We start from the raw sequence: 17,984 nt of genomic DNA on the forward strand, positions 1-17,984 counted from the left end.
TAGTTCAGTCAAGTAACTTCTAAGGAACTTTTTGGCTGGACCAAATTTACTCCATTCTAATTTGATCGTCAAAGGGCTCTCACCGAAAACGCTGGTGAGGCTTTGTGCAGGTCGCTGTCGTCGTCGTGCAGGAGGTGGCCCCTGTCTTCTTCCAACCACCGGCGGCTCCCTCGACTCTTCCGGTGTGGTCACCCTCGGGCCAAATTTGAACCACAACAGAATTCAAATTAGATTTACAGTAATAATTTTATAAGATCGAGATAGGATTATGTGAAATCTGATTACTTATCAAATCTAAGTCAGATCTCTATCTGCAGACCTCTCCAAAATTCAAAAAAATATCGAAAAATTATTTGACATGTTCATAATTTTTTTTATAAAAAAAACTTTCTATGACACAAAAAAAAAGACAAAACTAAAATCCTCTCTAAAATTCAGAAAAATTAGAAAAAAAATCATAAAACAATCATCTAAAATATTCATAGTTTTTTAAAAAAAATATTTTAGAAGAAAATGTTTTAGAAAATCATGTATATCTACTAAGGAAACAAAGTCTCTTTCTACTAAGGAAGAGAGATCTTTATTTGTTAACAAAAAATATATTTTAGGAAGCCATATATTTTTAAATATGTTAAAAACCACCGTATATTAGGGCTGAAATCGGATTGGATACTAGTATATCTATATTTATTTTGTTTGACGAATATAAATACGGATGTGGATGTTAGTCGAATGTAAAAATTTATATTCATATTTGTTTTAAACAGATATAGATGCAAATTGATACCGAAAGTATGGATATAAATACGGATATAAATTGGATAATTAAATTTTGTAACCACAAAATCAAAGATATTATGAAATGGATAATAAAACAAATTAATATCATATTTATGTGGTTATTTATTTTCATTAAATGTTCATAATTTTATATAAAATTAAATAGAATTACAAATGGAATCGGATATTCGGATTCGGATCAATTAGTTGTCTATCCATATCTATATCCATTTTTTTTACGGATACGGATATTAGTCGGATATTCAAATTTCTATTTATGTCCGGATAGTTTCGAATATGAAAATGGATTCGGATGGATATTATCTGATCCACTTTCATCCCTACCAAATATGAAAGAAATAATTTATGAATTGAAGTCGCTTTCTATCAAATTAAAAAAGAGACATTTTTATTTGCTAAAGCAAATATATTTTAAGAAAACCATGTATATCTAAATATGTTAGAAATCACCATTCATGGAAAAGAAATATTTTGAAAAGCAAAATCTCTCTCGACCAACTTAAGAAAGAGGGATCTTCTAGCTAACTATTAGAAGAAATAATCAAATTTGATGAATTCTTCATTTTCCATAAGATCTAACTAACTATAAATTCTTTTTTGTAAATATATGATCTACTCCATGTGTTATAATTCAATTAAGGAATAACAAATTTAAAAGGATCTCGTGAAATTTTACAACCGGATCTAATTTATTTTATAGTATCTAAATTTAAATGGCATCCATGGTCATCTAGAGCCATTGCTATCCTACCAATTTTATATCTGACAAAATGATTCTGATCTAATGTTAGCCTAGGCTTGTCTCAGGCTGATCACTCAAAGAATTGAGCTTAACTCAAGCTTAGCTTACCATAAATGAAGTCATGTTTCTTTTAATATAATTTACATAGCAAATTTTATAATTAGAGCCGGAATACATAACATAATATCATATTTATAGTTTGTACATTTGAGTACCGAAATATGAAAGTAGTCAAATAGAAAGAGTTGTCACAAATGTTTGTTGTAATCAAATTCTAATATCACAATGAAAATAGAACAACAGATGAGTAAAGTTCTTAATGTAAAACCTGTTTTGAGATGTAATTTTGAATTTTACTTCAAAATCCTTTTTAGCACAAATTATATCGAGGAAGTAAATCATATTGGTAGGCTCTAAAGATGATCATGTTTTTATTATTAGTTAACACCTATTTGTCGAAAACGTATATAACAAAAAAATTTAAGTGCAAGATTCATTGTACCATATTATTTTGTTTGGTGAGAAAAGATTTGAAAGACATTGAATAGATTCCATTGCATGCTTGGATTGGTATGAAGAGGTAAAAGATTATAAGGTATATAGTAGAGAGAAGGATGGGGTAAAAGGCTTAAAGAGGAGGGATGGTATATGGACTGTTAAGAAAGAAGAAAAGAATTTATGGAATAAGTAGAGATATATTTCATTTTCAGAAAGAAGTGCAAAAATTGAGGAGCAATAAAATAAACGGGTGGATTGGGCTAGGGGGGGGAGAGAGAGAGAGAGAGTGTGTGTGTGAGAGTGGAATATTCTCTCCATATTTTTCTTTATTTCAAATTGACATATATATATATATATATATATATATATATATATATATAGAGAGAGAGAGAGAGAGAGAGAGAGAGAGAGAGAGAGAGAGAGAGAGAGAAGATCACTGGGTTTTATGGAGATACAGAGAACCATATGCAAGAACATTTCTGTTTTTGTTAATTTTTTAACTTACAAAACTTTGACATACAAAATAAATTTAGAAAAATATTTTTTAAACTTTTTGAACTAAGAAAGGAAAAGGGGCTAATTACAGGAGGAGTGAGGACAAGATGTCAAATACGGAGAAAAAGAGGAAATCACCAGTTAAAAGAGTGCAGAAGAAGCACGAGGATTTAGTTTTCTAATTTTAAAAAAATATTGCAAGCATGAGATAAATGAAGGAATTCTATAAAAATTTCTAAAAAAATAGTCCAGCCTTTCACATGAACCACATGCTTCCAAATGGCTTTTCTACAATATTCATCTTATCTTGATTTTGAATTTTATAATTCATAAATAGAACTGCTTGCTATATTACTTTTATAAAACAACGATTTAAATAAGAGTTTTCCTTGCTTTATTTTGTAGTTGTCAGTCTATAGAAGTTGGAATTTATTTTGTCTATAAATGTTAATTATTTTTTGTTATAGAGTTTATAAACCAAAATTATCAATCAATGATTAAATATGTTCCCCCTATAATTTATATGCCATTCCTTTTTTTTCCGAGAAACTACTTATTCTTCTACTCCATAAATTCATGTTTATAATTTTAATTTCCCACCCTATAACCAAATACATATACATAGACTACACAAATACATGTATATGTAAATATGAGTATATTTATGTGTGTGTGTGTGTGACTTGTATTAATTCTTTTTCTTCATGTTTAGATTTAAATCTGGTGCATTGCTTTCCTTAACTTGTTCAATACTATTTCAATTACAAATTCTCTACTTTGATTCTAATTACTTTTGAACCAAACTAAATATATATGGAATTTAATTTATTCATAAAGTAATAGGATTTTTTTTTAAAATCAATCATTCATTTTTCATATCTTGCTCCTTTTGTCACCATTATCTGCAATGCATCATTAAAAACAAATTGAATTTATTGCAATAAGAGTTCTTTCAAATTTGAACAGTAAGAATCCTTGACTAGTTGATTAGCTAAAAGCATCTGCTAAATTGAATGGAATCCTAACTCAGATTTAATAATTAATCAAGTTTGGATGCGAGTTTTAAAGCTTGCTTATTTTAGTGGATCCTAGTCAAAACCTGAACTCAAATTTTCTTACAAAGTTCAGATACAGAGGCACATACCATTTTTTTTATATTTTTTAAATATTATTATTATTATTATTATTACTGTAATTTTTTTAAAAAGATTATTGAATCTAGAGATATTAGCATGATGATTTCATCATCTCTACTTACAATATCTTTGATCTTGGATGATCACCATATATCAAACGTCCTTAAAGAAAACAAAAATATGTTATAGCATCTCATCGTGGCTTTGAGATTCAGGCATGATGGCACGTTGGTAGTTTACCAGCAAAGGAAGGGGTTTGAAAGAACATCAATCAGCGATTAACGAACGGTCATGATAGGCTGTGAAGAAATATCCATCAGATACCGTCCATCCAGAAACTATCGGCTGAAGGAAACTTCTCCAACAAATAGTATGGGTACCGGCAGTACTTCCTTATTATCTCATGACCGTTACACTGTAACCGTCACCACCGTCATCGTGGACGTGCAGCCGTGCAGGTGCCTTTTTTGTTTAGTCCTCTTGACCAAGACCCAATATTAATATCTTGACTTGTTGACCGGAAGTTCAACGCTTAGTCCAACTTTAAAAGTTTCCAATTCCTCGTCCCTCCCTCCTTACCAAAAAATTGAAATAACTAGTATGCCCCTCAATACCTAATCCCAATTGTACAGATCTATACCTATTTACCCTGACTTCCTTTTTCCAATGTCTCTCGTATCCTCGGTATTCCATCATTCTTTTTTTATGTGCTCTACTGAAGTATCATTAAGTCTGATCGAGCAATAAAGAAATACCATGTATTCCATAAAAGACTGTTTAAGAACAGTTAATGCCCATTAAGAATATAGCAATTTTGATGACGGTTATGCTGAATCAGACATTATTATACAATTGAAACAGTTATTACCACGTGCGCAACATGAGAAATTATTGTGCAACTTAATATCTCTGTCCCTAAAAAATATCTCTCTCTCTTTTACTGTTTTTTTTTGAATTCGACTGAATTGGGTATCAGAGGTTCCCGTTGAACAAACTCTAGCTTGAGAACTTCATTTTCAAATTGGTTAAGTATCACAAAAGTTCGGTCAGATTCACAACCGGTGTTCCACTCGTCAGCCACCAATGTTCGACCCATTATTGGTGTGGTCCCTCCTCATGTGGGACCCACCTCATTTAAATTTTCCTTAAAAAAAAAGGATAAGAAGATAGTTTCAAACCGCCTGGCTTGGGGGTGAGGTAATTGTAGAAAATTAGGAGTCTTTGGGTTTGTAGAAAATAGTAAAGAAAAAAAATAGAGAAAAATAGAAAGAAAAAGGACTACTTTGTAGATGATCAGATGGTTAATTTTATCCAAATTTGGCTTAAATTTCAGTATATTATTCTCGACATTGAGAGCTACAAATTAAATGGTTTAGATCTTTGAAAAGTCTTCTTTATTGATTATTTCAAGGATCAATACCTGGTGAGATCCATCTCTATTTTGCTGTTTATTGATAAAATCTGTCTTATTGGCAATGAATGTTCTTGTTGTGGAAGCCAAGATTAAATCTTATTGATATTTGTGCATCCTCTAATTGAAATAGAAAGAACTTATTGTAATCTCATTATTCTAAATAATAGAAATTTTTAGCTGGAATAGGTGTAACAACCCAGGACCTCATCCAAAATGGCTAGCCGGAAGTTATTATTTGGGTTCCTTGATCCTGTATGAGTACCCAAGATCTACCCAGCGAATAACCGATGTGGGACTAAACATATACCCGCACGGGTCCTCACATACTCCTCCCGTTCAAGCCCTGACATCCTCGTCAGGCTAAGGGTTCAAATCCATTCAAATCTAATCACAAACACCACGATCGGTCCGTGGTCAATCCCAATAGATCCGTGCTGCAGTGTCCCCTAGTCCACATAAGTTATGGGCCGGATCCGCTCTGATACCATTTGTAACAACCCAGGACCTCACCCAAAATGGCTAGCCGGAAGTTATTATTTGGGTTCCTTGATCCTGTATAAGTACCCAAGATCTACCCAGCGAATAACCGATGTGGGACTAAACACACGCCCGCACGAGTCCTAAATGGAAGAGTATGGTTAAACTCACATTTTTCAATTATTCAATTTGGAAACCCTAAATGGAAGACGTTTGCTTAAAAACCGATATTAGGTATCAACTATTAGTAAAAAAATGTAAGACATATTCCAAATATCTGCCTCCACTTGTTCTCTACTGAAGTACTTGATGATGAAGGTTACCACAATCACTTTGGTCAAGAAAAATAAAAGCTTGCTAATAGTTTTCTAGTGGTAGCAAGAGAAAAAAAATGAAGCACACTTTACATGATGTAAGCAAAATTGTGCAAGGGGGAGGTGAATGCAATTGAAGACTCCTCCATTGAAGCTGATATCACGTATTTCAAACTAATATCCTTTCTCTAGTCAATCCCCTCCATTAAGTTCAAATGTAAATATTATGAAAATATTCTATTTCAAATATACCAAGCTCATGTTCCCCATCTTTATCTCTAATATTGATTTCATACATAAAAAATATATTTATACCTATATTATACTCAATATTATTAATCATTAATGATTTTTTATTTTATTTATTATTTTTATGCATTGCATATATCTTGATTGCGAGTATGAGCCAACAAGATTTGGTACAATAGGGTCAATGTTGGTCTAGTTACCAATAGCGTCTTGACCATTCACACATTGCATGAAGCCTTCCACCTCATCTGCACTTCATTGCACTTTTTATTTTAAGCATGCACCTTCATAAATACTTCTTCCCAATAATAAACAATTATCGCGCTTGGATTTTAGTGTGCAATTGAAATGGTTTCATATCAAATTTTCATTGATGAGCAAATTTAACTTTCATTTAAGAAGGAAAGGTCAAAATCCATTCTATTTCATCCCATGAACACGGAGGATTTATAAGGTTTGTAATAATGGTTATGGTACCTAAATCGGTACTATATTGGTATGATGTTGATACAGGTTGGTTTAGTGTACTAACACTTGGTGTACCCTCCATATGGAGTATTGGTTCAATGACGATGAGATACTATATACTCAATATTGGATAGAGTGTACTGGTTTAATGAATCTTGAAGAAAATAAAAATCAGAATGACAATAAGAAAATTGGAAGAGGGAGGCTAACGAAATCAAAGGCCAGGGTGCCGTAAATTCTGAATTGGACCTAGTCATTAGATCTTGAGGCCTAGTCCAATCGATTTCTATTTCCAAGTTGCCTCTGCTTTATTGCTAGACAAATCATCGGATCAAGAAGCTTCAAATCCATGACAATAACTACCAAACAGGGCATGACTTTGATCCTACCAAACCAAAATTTTCCATAAACTTTCATTCTTGTTTTCAAGCTACCTGTGAATCAAGCTAGAATTTTCAATGAGACCAACTCGAATCATTGCAAATTTGGACTCATTAATGCGTCCATTTTCAGCCCCTTCACCATTTTCTGCCACCCATAAAAAAGCAAGAAAAAAAAAGAAGAGAGAGAGAGAAAAAGGATAACAAGAAGAAGAGGATAAAGAAAGAAAGGGAGAGAGAAGCTAATTGAGGAGAAGAAAAATCTACGTTATTATGTACCAACAGTAGGGCTGATTATGGGCCGGGCCTTAGGCCTAAAATCTATTCATTTTTAATCGGGCTTCAGTCGGGCCTATATAAAATTTATTATTTTGCCCAAGCCTGCCTGTAGTTAACCATGCTCATTGTACGTATAGGACTTTGAGTTATTTTTAGATGACATTAAATTAATATCCTCTAGGAGTATTGATGGGAGGCAAAATGGATTATCTTACTCTAGCGGGGAGCCACCCAATTTCGGTCGAGTAGACCTCAGAGTCGAGCAGGCCAGACCTCGATCCTCGGACCCCGCCGAAGGCCGAGCCAACCTCAGACCCCGCCAAAGGAGCCGACCTCGGCCCTATCAACCCTGATCCCGTCGAAGATTCCACGGATCCCTAGAATAAAAGAAATGGTTCCTCCCCAAGGCTTTATATAGCCTACCTCAATGGCTTTGATCGGTCTGCCCAGGCGGAGTGGCCACATCATGCCACATGGCAGAACCAGAAGCTTCCTTAGCAGATCTTCTTGGATCGTGGTGTTAAAGGCCGGTCATCATGATGGCCGCCTTGGGAGGCGGGGGCATTGTTGATTGACCCCTCGTGTACCATCAGATAACGCCTCGAGGGGAAGCATGCATGCAACGCATTGAAGAGCTTCCTCAATCACTTTCGCTTGGAATGACGTGACGGATCCTCATAACAAATCTGGAAAGATATCTCCCGTATCCTTCGCCCGCGAGATTGATCTATGTGATTCATGCCACCTCCAGCTAATGGCCAGTTGATCACAAATCAGTCCAAGATTTCAGGTAACGGCCGAGACCCTCACCCTATAAAAAGGGATAGGGAAAGGCCCTCGGTAAGTGATAGAAAAACACTCAAAAAAGCTCTCCAAAAACTCTGCCAATCTAGCCATTGGAGGGTCTTCGTTGGAATCCCCGGCCAAGACTTTGTGCAGGTACCTCGGAGCGCAGGAGGTGGGCTCCCTTTCTCCATCCCGGCCAGTGTCTTCTCGGCTTCCTCCGGCGCGATCACCCTCGGGCCAAATTTCAACCACAACAAGTATAATGCTAGGTTAAGTTGGTATGCTGAAATTAGACTTGGGTTGATAATTCAGTCATTGATTTATATCCAATAGTAGTTACTAATCAAATAGCAGCAACATATTGTCTAAACATGTCGCTTTGAGGAGACACGGCGTATTAAAGATTAAGTCAGCTTGAACCATGGACACCAAATATATGGGGTTGCAAGTGGGCAAGGTAGAAGATCCAGAATTAAAGACTCAACTTGAACTTGACATTTTATACCTATTGGTGAAGGATGCGTCTCCACCGAGACCCTAGCCTCACCATATCTTGCAACAATAGACTCGATGTTACCAAACCCAAGCATGCCCAATTAAAGCCTACAAAATTGTCGAGCTATCTCTTTAGAGGGACTACCCAACGCCAAGATGGACCTCTAAACTGGCACCACAAATAGATATTTTATTTTCAGACCCAAAGTTTGTTTGTCCAACCCAAAAGCTTCATTTATAGGCAATCCAGCTGGGCCAAATAAGACAGAGATCGGATCGGATAAGCGATAGATCAAACAATTATCGGTTCGAACTCTATTTATTTATTGAATATATCAAAAATTTAATATTTATTATTTTATTAAATAAATAATCTAGCTCAATATTTATTATTTTAATAAATAAATAATATAGCTTGAGCTGAAATAAATTAAAGGATTTTTTGCGTACATACTCTCTTAAATATTAAAATTTACGTGAATACCCTTCTAAATTTACATTTATATATATATCCTTATCAAATACTTGTTTTATCTGCATACCTATGCCATCTAACGCCGTTAAGAATGTAGAAGTTTAAAATTAAAATAACAAAAATTTTTTATATTTTTGCATAAATATCATTCTAAATATTAAATTTTGCATGAATGCCTTCTAAATATTTCTTTTTGTATATCTACCTAAGGGTATTTCAGTCATTTTAATTTTAAACTGCTAATTTCTTAACGGCGTTATATGGAATGGTCATATATGCAAGAAAAAAAAATAAGAGGGTATATATATAAAACAAGTATTTTATAAGGATATACATGTAATTATTAATTCTGAAAGGGTATTTATGTAAATTTTAATATTTAGTAGGATATGTATGAAAAAAATTCTAAATTAAATGGGTAATATTCTTGAACATGACGCCACAAGCTAGATGGGCGATAATGAGGACACGTTTAGGCCCTTCGATCATTACGGTCCTTTCGGAAAAAAAATTACACCTATACTTTGATTTTGTCGTTCTTGTATTCTCCCTCTTTTTTTTTTTTTTTTTTTTTTTAATCCTATGGCTGCACGCATATCGGTTGTGCGCGAGTCGTCGTTGTACAATTTTGAAAAAAAAATTTTGCAACACAAATGCAGGTGTTACAGGTTGCATATTAAGTTCCATGTGGGATCGATCTCTTCCGTTCATTTCATCGCAAACTGTAGAGCCTCGAGCGTCTATTCTACGCAGGCGTATCCTACCTCCTACGCAAGGAGGCCGTCTACACCTATAAAGAGGGCGGTCCCGCAGCGCAGCTTTTCCCCCGCTCAACTCCTCGTTCCCTCTACGCAGCCCGGGAAGAAGCTCTCTAGTCGGAGGAGCCATGGTACAAGAAAATGGCCGAAGACGGAGTTGCCGAGGGCGGTAGCGACGGCCGCTGCTCGCTCCGCTCCGCCGTGCGCCGCCCTGAGCGTCGACGGCCTCGGCAGCAGCCCACGTCTCCCCGCGATCGCTTCCCCGGCGCCTACCACCGCTTTTTCGACCTAAAGTTCTTCGCCTTTACCAGGGGATCCACCCATCCTTCCATCCCTAAGCCTCGCGTTTACCAACTTCTTCTCGCTTCGTGCTTCTTGATCTGTTCCTGCTCCCTTCTTTAACCGAGGCCACGGTAATCCTTCGTCCAGGTGAGCCGTGAGCGTCTCTGCTTTTTCCTTTTTCATTCGCTTTTAGCGATTTACTCCATCAAGATTTGTTCTTTTTTCCCAATATTGGGTGGTTTATTATGTCAAAAATTTGTTCTTCTGAATGATACCGTGCCCGATGGATGAAGTAAACCCTAAAGAAGCATGTAATTGTTTTTTTTATGGGTTTGTTTCTTTCTTTTCTCTTTTCTTGACGTTCGGTTGTTTCTTCTCTTCTTTGCAAGCAAGAAAGTAGAAGTCTTTGCCGGTTTCTATCTCTAATATTATATATCTGCGCGTTCTTTCCAATGCCGATCGAGCATTATATGTAATATAATTAAGGTTTCTCTTGAATTATTTTTTCCTGTTTGGTATTCTATTTTATTTCCTTTCAAAATATTTTATCTGGGATATGCATTACTTGAGTGGGGTTTGGTGCTATCTGTCATGCCACTTGAATGATGTGGATGTAAAGTTGTCCATTCCCTCTTCTCTATTGCTTTGATCAGTCCATTTTCTCTTTTTTTCTCCTGTTTTTGGCATTCTTTTAATATGCCAATGTAACCTTAGTTTGATTATAAGCTTTTCCATGCAGTACGCCATGGGTAACACGTGTTATCTCACTTTTCTGAGGTTCCCTTTTTATCTCTCTGAATGGGTCCTGTTTGTAAATTAACATGCCTTGTCTTTATGGGAAAAAATATCTGTAAAACTTCGACCACTCTTAAAATTTGGTTGTCAGTCAGGTTTAAATCCGAAGCAATCAAAATAAATTTAATGTTTAATGTTTAATGACTTGCGAATTCTAGTGTGTCCCTCGCGTCTCTTTGCATGTGATGATCTAAGGAATTCTACTGAGGGCTGGCTATATAAGAAATTTGCATCAACACTTGAAATTGTTATCTATACCTGTCATTTATAAATAGTGGTAAGAGTAGAAAATCTAAACAAGCTCCTATTGGGTAATTCCCCAGTTACACACACACACACATACATACATATACATATGCATATAATTATACGTATATAGGTACATATATACACCTTTATATGTACATATGTATGTATGTGTGGACGTATGTACGTGTATGTATGTATATATGTATTTATATATATACACATGTTGGCATGTTAAATATTCTTCTTTCCCCTGCAGGTCAAATTCTCTAAGTGGCAGTGTGATTGTTGAGGCCTAGTTGACTGTTGTTGACGGTAGATGCTTTAAGGGATTTGGTTATGTTGAATTTGCTCCTGAAATAACTCAAAATATAAGGCATTTGTTTTTCTTTTTTAGTGGTAAACTAATTCTTCTGCTGGTAACTTACATTGCATGGATTGCCTTCTTCGATCTGTAACTTGTAAAACATTCACCTTATTCTCCTATGATGATTGCTTTAAAAATTTCTAGTTTAAAAATTGCAGATAGTAGAATACTCCATCCTGTTTTTTTCCCTTCCTTTTGAAGTTTGAACACCTTCAGCATTCATCTGAAAAAAATTTGATGTGAAGAAGTTTTCCAATTTTTCTCATGGAATGAGGACTGTCCTAACTTCCTAAGTATATATGGTTGTCCATCATCTTTTATTTTCACCTTTAGTTGTGTTTATTTCTGATTCTTTTGCAGGCACTGGGAATGAATTTCTGGAACTGTGGGGACATGCAGTGAGGCTTGATTTGGTACTCTTAATGAGGGCACCTATACCCTTACAATGGGTATTGCTCTTCCCTTTTTCTTTTCTTTTTTCTTTTTTCTCTTTTTTTTTGCTTTGCAAAAGATTTTTCGTTTTTGTTTTGCTGGTATCATGTGGGTCATGAAAACAAAAATTATAAATTAAAAAAGGGAAACATTATATCTACATGCTGCATTTTTTAATTGTGCATGCAGATTTTCTAGTTAATCTATTTAGGCATCTTCTTGGCTTCCCCCCTCAGATGCTGGATGATGACGAGTATGCTTCCACATGAATCAATATTCATTGAGATGACCTATAATCCTATCAATTGGTCTGACAAAAGTAAGTCATATACATGGCTTTATTTAGGTACATGCACACGCATATGCCAATGTATGTATACAAACACCATTCTACTGCTATTTGACTACTTAGTAATTGTTTGGTGCGCCAATTCTTTAGAGCATCATATAGAAGTCTATGTTTTTTTCCTGTTCTGCTTATAGGTCGAGCTGGAAAAAAACTTGTCATAGACATGGTTGTATTTAAGTACATGCACATGCATATGCAAATGTATGTATACAAACACCATTCTACTGCTATCTGACTATTTAGTAATTGTTTGGTGCACCAATTTTTCAGAGCATCATATAGAAGTCTGTTTTTCTTCCTGTTCTTTTTATAGCTCGAGCTGGAAAAAACTTAAAAGAAAAGAATTGCACAGTGGTAGGCCCCGATTTATATTGTTGTAGATGCCAAATTATTTCACTTGTGCATATTGGAAGAAGAAAAGTAATTCTTGCCAAAAGGGCGAGAAAAGCTGTCATACTATACTAATAAAAGTTTTGGATAAATCCCTTGAAGAGGATCAGGTATAATCTTAATTACTTATGTCCAGGCTTTTTTAGGTACTTGAAATGAATGGGTTAGGAACTGTTGCGGTGTGCAATGAGGCTTGATTTGGCCAGTAAAAGGGGCACATGCACCCTTATGCAGGTGCTGGTCTTCCCTTTTTCTTTCTCTTTAAAGAAGGTTTTCATCCTTATATTGCGGATGCATTGCAATTCATGGAAGGAAGAGTCTATATATTAATAAATTTGATGTACCCTTGTAAATATATAGGGAATATAATTTTTGGCTGCTGCATTTTTGAAACATGCATGTGGATTGGTGGGCATGGCTACGCTAATCAAGATGGTCAAACATGTTCTTGTGTTTTTTGCCCCTTTTGTGCTATATGATGATGGGTATGCTTCCAAATGAATTGTCGATTACTAAGATGATTATATCAGTCTGATTAAAAAGTGAATCATGTACATTTATATTATTTATGTTCATTAATATGCATATGTATGTACAAACACTATTCTATTGCTATTTGTGCATCAAATTTTTTGAAAGAATGTGAAATTCATGCTTTTATTTCCATTTTAAATATAGCTTGCAACCGGTGAAAAGGATTTAAAAGTAATGTCTTTGTACTTTGTACAGTATTAGGCCCCATTATACATCATTGCTGGTGCAACCTATAATTGATTACTACAGGTGTAGATTGATTTCATAATAATCAATTATGGTGCGATTGATTAGACACTTCAGCAAATACTCATCATTCCAAAAGATCATCATAGAGGTATGTGAACGCAAAACAAAACATGATAGTTATCTTATTAATGAAGCCTAATCAATGAAATACAACTAGCGCAACAAACTAAAAATAACCACAACAGAACAATAAAAAAATACTGCCAGTAAACTCGGATTCCAAGGATGTGATAGATGGCAACGATGGTAATGATGATGGGTGGAGATAATGATAGATGGACGAAGAAACATGGGCTGGGCAAAAGATGGTGATAGAACTAGTCGGATAATTACCTCTGCGAGTTTGGTCCCTTCAATCCAATGAGAATCTTTAGGCCGCGCTCCACCAAGGTATCAATATGAAGGATGACGGGGTCAAGAAGGTGGCTCCAACAAGAAATAGGTCAAAAATAGGATGAAAGTGAAAAAGAAAGGGTCTCTCAGGGCTTTACCCAAGGTGGCATAGAATTTTTTCTTCTTCTTTTCTTTTTTTTGGCTGTTGTCCTCTTTTTATAGGCCGAGTTACTGTTCCATGAATAGTAACCGGGTCGGGTTATTGTTCCGTGAACAGTAACGGGTCGGATTACTATTCACTTGAACAATATTTTTTCTCTTTTTTCTTTTTTTTTCTTTTTTCTTTTCTAACTCCTTCCTCCATTCTTCCATACATTCAAAATGCATAATTATATTTCCAAGATTATCATCCATCCTTCTTCGTTCTTAGAGATGAGTGATGACTGTGGGCATTGAAGAAAGACTAAGGCTCAAGCAATTAAGTATGGTAGTTTGGAGTTGGGTTAGGCTTTCTATCACACCTAGGTGGATCATTTTTGCTTGGCAGTACTAGTACATAAGTCGACTAAAAATTCAAGCCTAAACATAGCTTTGGATGGAAAACACAGAAACAACAAAAAATATAAACTATGTATAAGATGGAGTCCTGAGACTACATCAGTTTCCTCCAGCTGGGAAGAACTCGACTCCTGACGAGTTGACATCCTGTATGCGCTGCAACAAATCGGATCTCTGGCGCCTCAACTCGTCCTCGCTGATCCACGAACTGTCTGATATAGGTCTCTCATGCCAACGCACAAGGAATCTGCAGTACTGCCCACGCTTAGTATCTACTGCTCGCACGTCAAGAATATCCTAAATACTCTCATGAAAACTGGACTCTGAGCTGGTGCTGGATAGATCTGGAACTGCAACCACCTCTGGTGGATCTCCATGGAACTGGTATAGGTCGGCGACATTGAAAATTGGGGAAGTCTGGACGTTGTCTGGAAGCTCCAATAAATAGGCGCTCTCCTCCAGCTTTCGATGTTTGCGGAATGGACCATACTTTCGCATGCTGAGCTTGCTGTAACTACTCAATGGAAATCTCTCTCTCCTGAAATAGGCCATCACCAGATCGCTCTTTGCAAAGTGAACCTCCTTGCGATGACGGTCAGCATTATCCTTATACCTGGCACTGGAGTCAAGCAAGCGCTGATGGACTTTTCATTGGATGTGACAGACCTGATCAATATTGTCCTCTGCTTCAGCACTTATCCGACCATGATAGGGAATGGAAGTACGATTGAGTATGTGTGGAATAGGAAAACCATAGATGATTTCAAATGGAGACTTACCAGTAGTACGATTTATATAACTGTTGTATGCAAATTCAATCTGTGCTAAAACCAAATCCCACTGAGTAGGACGCTCACTAACCAAACATCTAAGCATGTTACCGAGTGTACGGTTCACTACCTCTGTTTGACCATCTGTTTGAGGGTGATAAGCACTGCTGAAGTTTATTTTTGTTTCTAATTTGCTCCAAAGAGTTTTTCAAAAATAACTAGTAAATTTTGTATCTCTATCAGATGTGAATGATCATGGAATACCATGCAGTCTAACAATTTTTTTAAAAAATAAATGTGCTATATGAGATGCATTAGATGTTTTCCTACATGGAATGAAATGTGTTATTTTTGAAAACCGGTCCACCACAACAAAAGTCGAATCAACCTTCCTAGCAGTCATGGGTAGTACTACAATGAAGTCCATGGTGACATCCTCCCAAGAGCTACTAGGGATAGGCAACGGGGTGTACAAGCATGTATTTTGGACCTTTTCTTTTTCTTGCTGACAATGTTGACATTTTTGCACGTATCTAATGACGCCATCTCTCATCTTAGCTTAGAAATATTTTGAATTTAGAATCAAGGCCCTTTGAGTACGTTCTTTGCCTCTATCTTTCACAAAATTTTTCGTGTTATACCCATGCAATTCCTTTTGTGGATAGAGTGTGATATTCATTGTCTTTCACAAAGAAACATGTATTCTTTTCTCTGTCATGTTGGATCTTCCTATCGTACTGCCAAGGCCTATCTAACAACACGTGGCACACCTACATAGGCATAACGTCACACCATACCTGATCTTGGTATCGTTTCCCAATGGAAAACTCTACTAGACACCTGTGGGTGACTGGAACCTCATCTCCCTCCTTAAACCAAGGTACCTTATATGGTTTATGAATCTTTTGTGTAGGTATTTTTAGTTTATCAACCATGTGTTGAGATGCGAAGTTTTCAGTACTGCCACTATCAATCAAGACAGAACATCTATATCCTCCTGCAGTACCTATAGTCAAGAAAATACTTCGCCTCAACCAATTGTCCTAGACAGATTGCTTAGGTTCAGCCATGACACGGTGAATCACTAGAAGTGGACCCACCTCATCACTTGTAATGTGGACATCGTCGTTCTCCGACTCATTCTCCTATTTAGACTCACCCTCATTTGCCTTTGGATTGGGTTCATCTGAATCGTCCTGCCATCCTTGCTCAATCAGGTGTGATTGAGACTGAAATTTCTCAGGGGACATTCAGAGGATTTATGTCCGGGTTGTCGGCACTTATAGCAAATGATAGTAGAATCATGTGTCGATGCCAATACGCCTTTGCCCTTGTCCCATAATTCCTTGCTAGTATTGGGCTTTAAGGCAGTTGGGGTCTTGGTAGGGTTCTGAGAACTTATTGCCTTATTTCCGAACTGACTCTTTTCATGGGTAGTGGGGTTTTTGTTTGAGTCCCACTTTTGACCACTAGTTCGCCTTTGTTGTGCTTCCACTCTTAGTGCACGGCGATGGGCATTATCAATACTCAAGACATCGAACATCTCCACTTGGTCCAGGATGTCCCGTCTCAAGCCATTGATATATCTACTGGCAACATGAATGGGGTCCTCACTAAGGTCGTTTCTTGCTTGGAGCTCATAGAACTCCTCGGTATACTCATCTACGGTCCTAGTCCCTTGTCGGAGGTTTTGGAATTTCAAGTAGAGGTTTTGGCGATAATTCAATGGGACAAATCGCTTCCTCAACTTCTCCTTCATCTTACTCCGGTACGGATCTTCTCCTTACCTTGCTGAACTCTTCGTTTCTGGAGTTGTTTCCACCAAACCAGTGCGTGTCCTTTTAATTTGAGAGTCACAAATTTGACTTCTTTATCCTCAGAGATTTTCTTCCAATCAAAATATTGGTCGATTTTGTCGACCCAATCAAGGAAAGCATCTGGCTGGAAACACCCCTCAAAATCCCCAACATCAATCTTAATGCCATCATTCTAACGTCTGGCACGATGGGGTTCTCTATGTGGTGGTCTCTCTCTGTTCCTACATGGTGGTCGGTCTTTTAATTCATTTTCTATCTCATCTGATTCACTACTCTCGACTACCCTCTGATGGACCCTTTGTCTACCTTGAGGTCCGACTTTACGTCTTGGTTTATTTTGATATTTTTTCTCTCTCCTAGGTCTCACTATCTTAGGTATGTTTAATTCTAGTCTAGTCATGAAGTTGGAGAGGTGTTCTACCTGTTGTTGGATCTGCTCTAAGATTTGTTGTTGGGTTCTAAATGCATCTTGCCAATTATCAGACATGATTGTAGGCTAAGATTCGACCCAAAATTGTTTCGGAGGTGCTTCTAATGTTATGGAGGTGAAACAGATTTTTTTCAGAAAAAGTTTTTCATTTTTTTTATTTTTTTAATGCCGAAAATAAATATTTTAATACATAAATTAATATTTTAATGCAGAAATATTTTTTTATTTTTTAAATGCGGAAAATGAATACAGAATTTTTTTAAATGCAGAAACTAATTTTTTTGTATTATTAACTCCGAAAATTAAACTTTTTGTAGTTTTAAATGCAGAAAATATAATTTATTCTTTTTTTAATCCAAAAAATATATTTCTCTATTTTGAAGTGCAGAAATTTAATTCTCAGAATTCAAAGTGCGGAAAAAATGAATGCTATGATGCAAACACAATAATAAAAATTTCTAGATATGCAAGACCTATTTGCTCTGATACCACTTTGGTGCAACCTATAATCGATTACTACAGGTGTAGATTGATTTCGTAATAATCAATTATGGTGCGATAGATTAGACACTTCAGCAAATACTCATCGTCCCAAAAGATCATCATAGAGGTATGTGAACGCAAAACAAAATATGGTAGATATCTTATTAATGAAGCCTAATCAA

The 17,984-nt window shown here is 36.1% G+C and overlaps 1 long non-coding RNA gene across 5 annotated transcripts in view; it reads left to right on the forward strand.

Annotated features, from left to right (window-relative positions):
- Positions 1-9,821: 9,821 nt before the first annotated feature.
- Positions 9,822-17,984, forward strand: part of LOC120110459 — a 28,764-nt gene continuing 20,601 nt past the window's right edge. For 2 of the 5 annotated variants that reach the window (XR_005511448.1, XR_005511451.1), the window contains exons 1-4: positions 9,822-10,196; positions 11,818-11,906; positions 12,126-12,208; positions 12,765-12,862. This is a non-coding gene — a long non-coding RNA (uncharacterized LOC120110459). The remainder of the gene's footprint in view (positions 10,197-11,817; positions 11,907-12,125; positions 12,209-12,764; positions 12,863-17,984) is intronic. The other 3 variants (XR_005511452.1, XR_005511453.1, XR_005511456.1) reach the window with 2 other exon arrangements.

This window comes from Phoenix dactylifera, chromosome 1 (assembly GCF_009389715.1).
Source record: "Phoenix dactylifera cultivar Barhee BC4 chromosome 1, palm_55x_up_171113_PBpolish2nd_filt_p, whole genome shotgun sequence".
Lineage (NCBI taxonomy): Eukaryota > Viridiplantae > Streptophyta > Magnoliopsida > Arecales > Arecaceae > Phoenix > Phoenix dactylifera.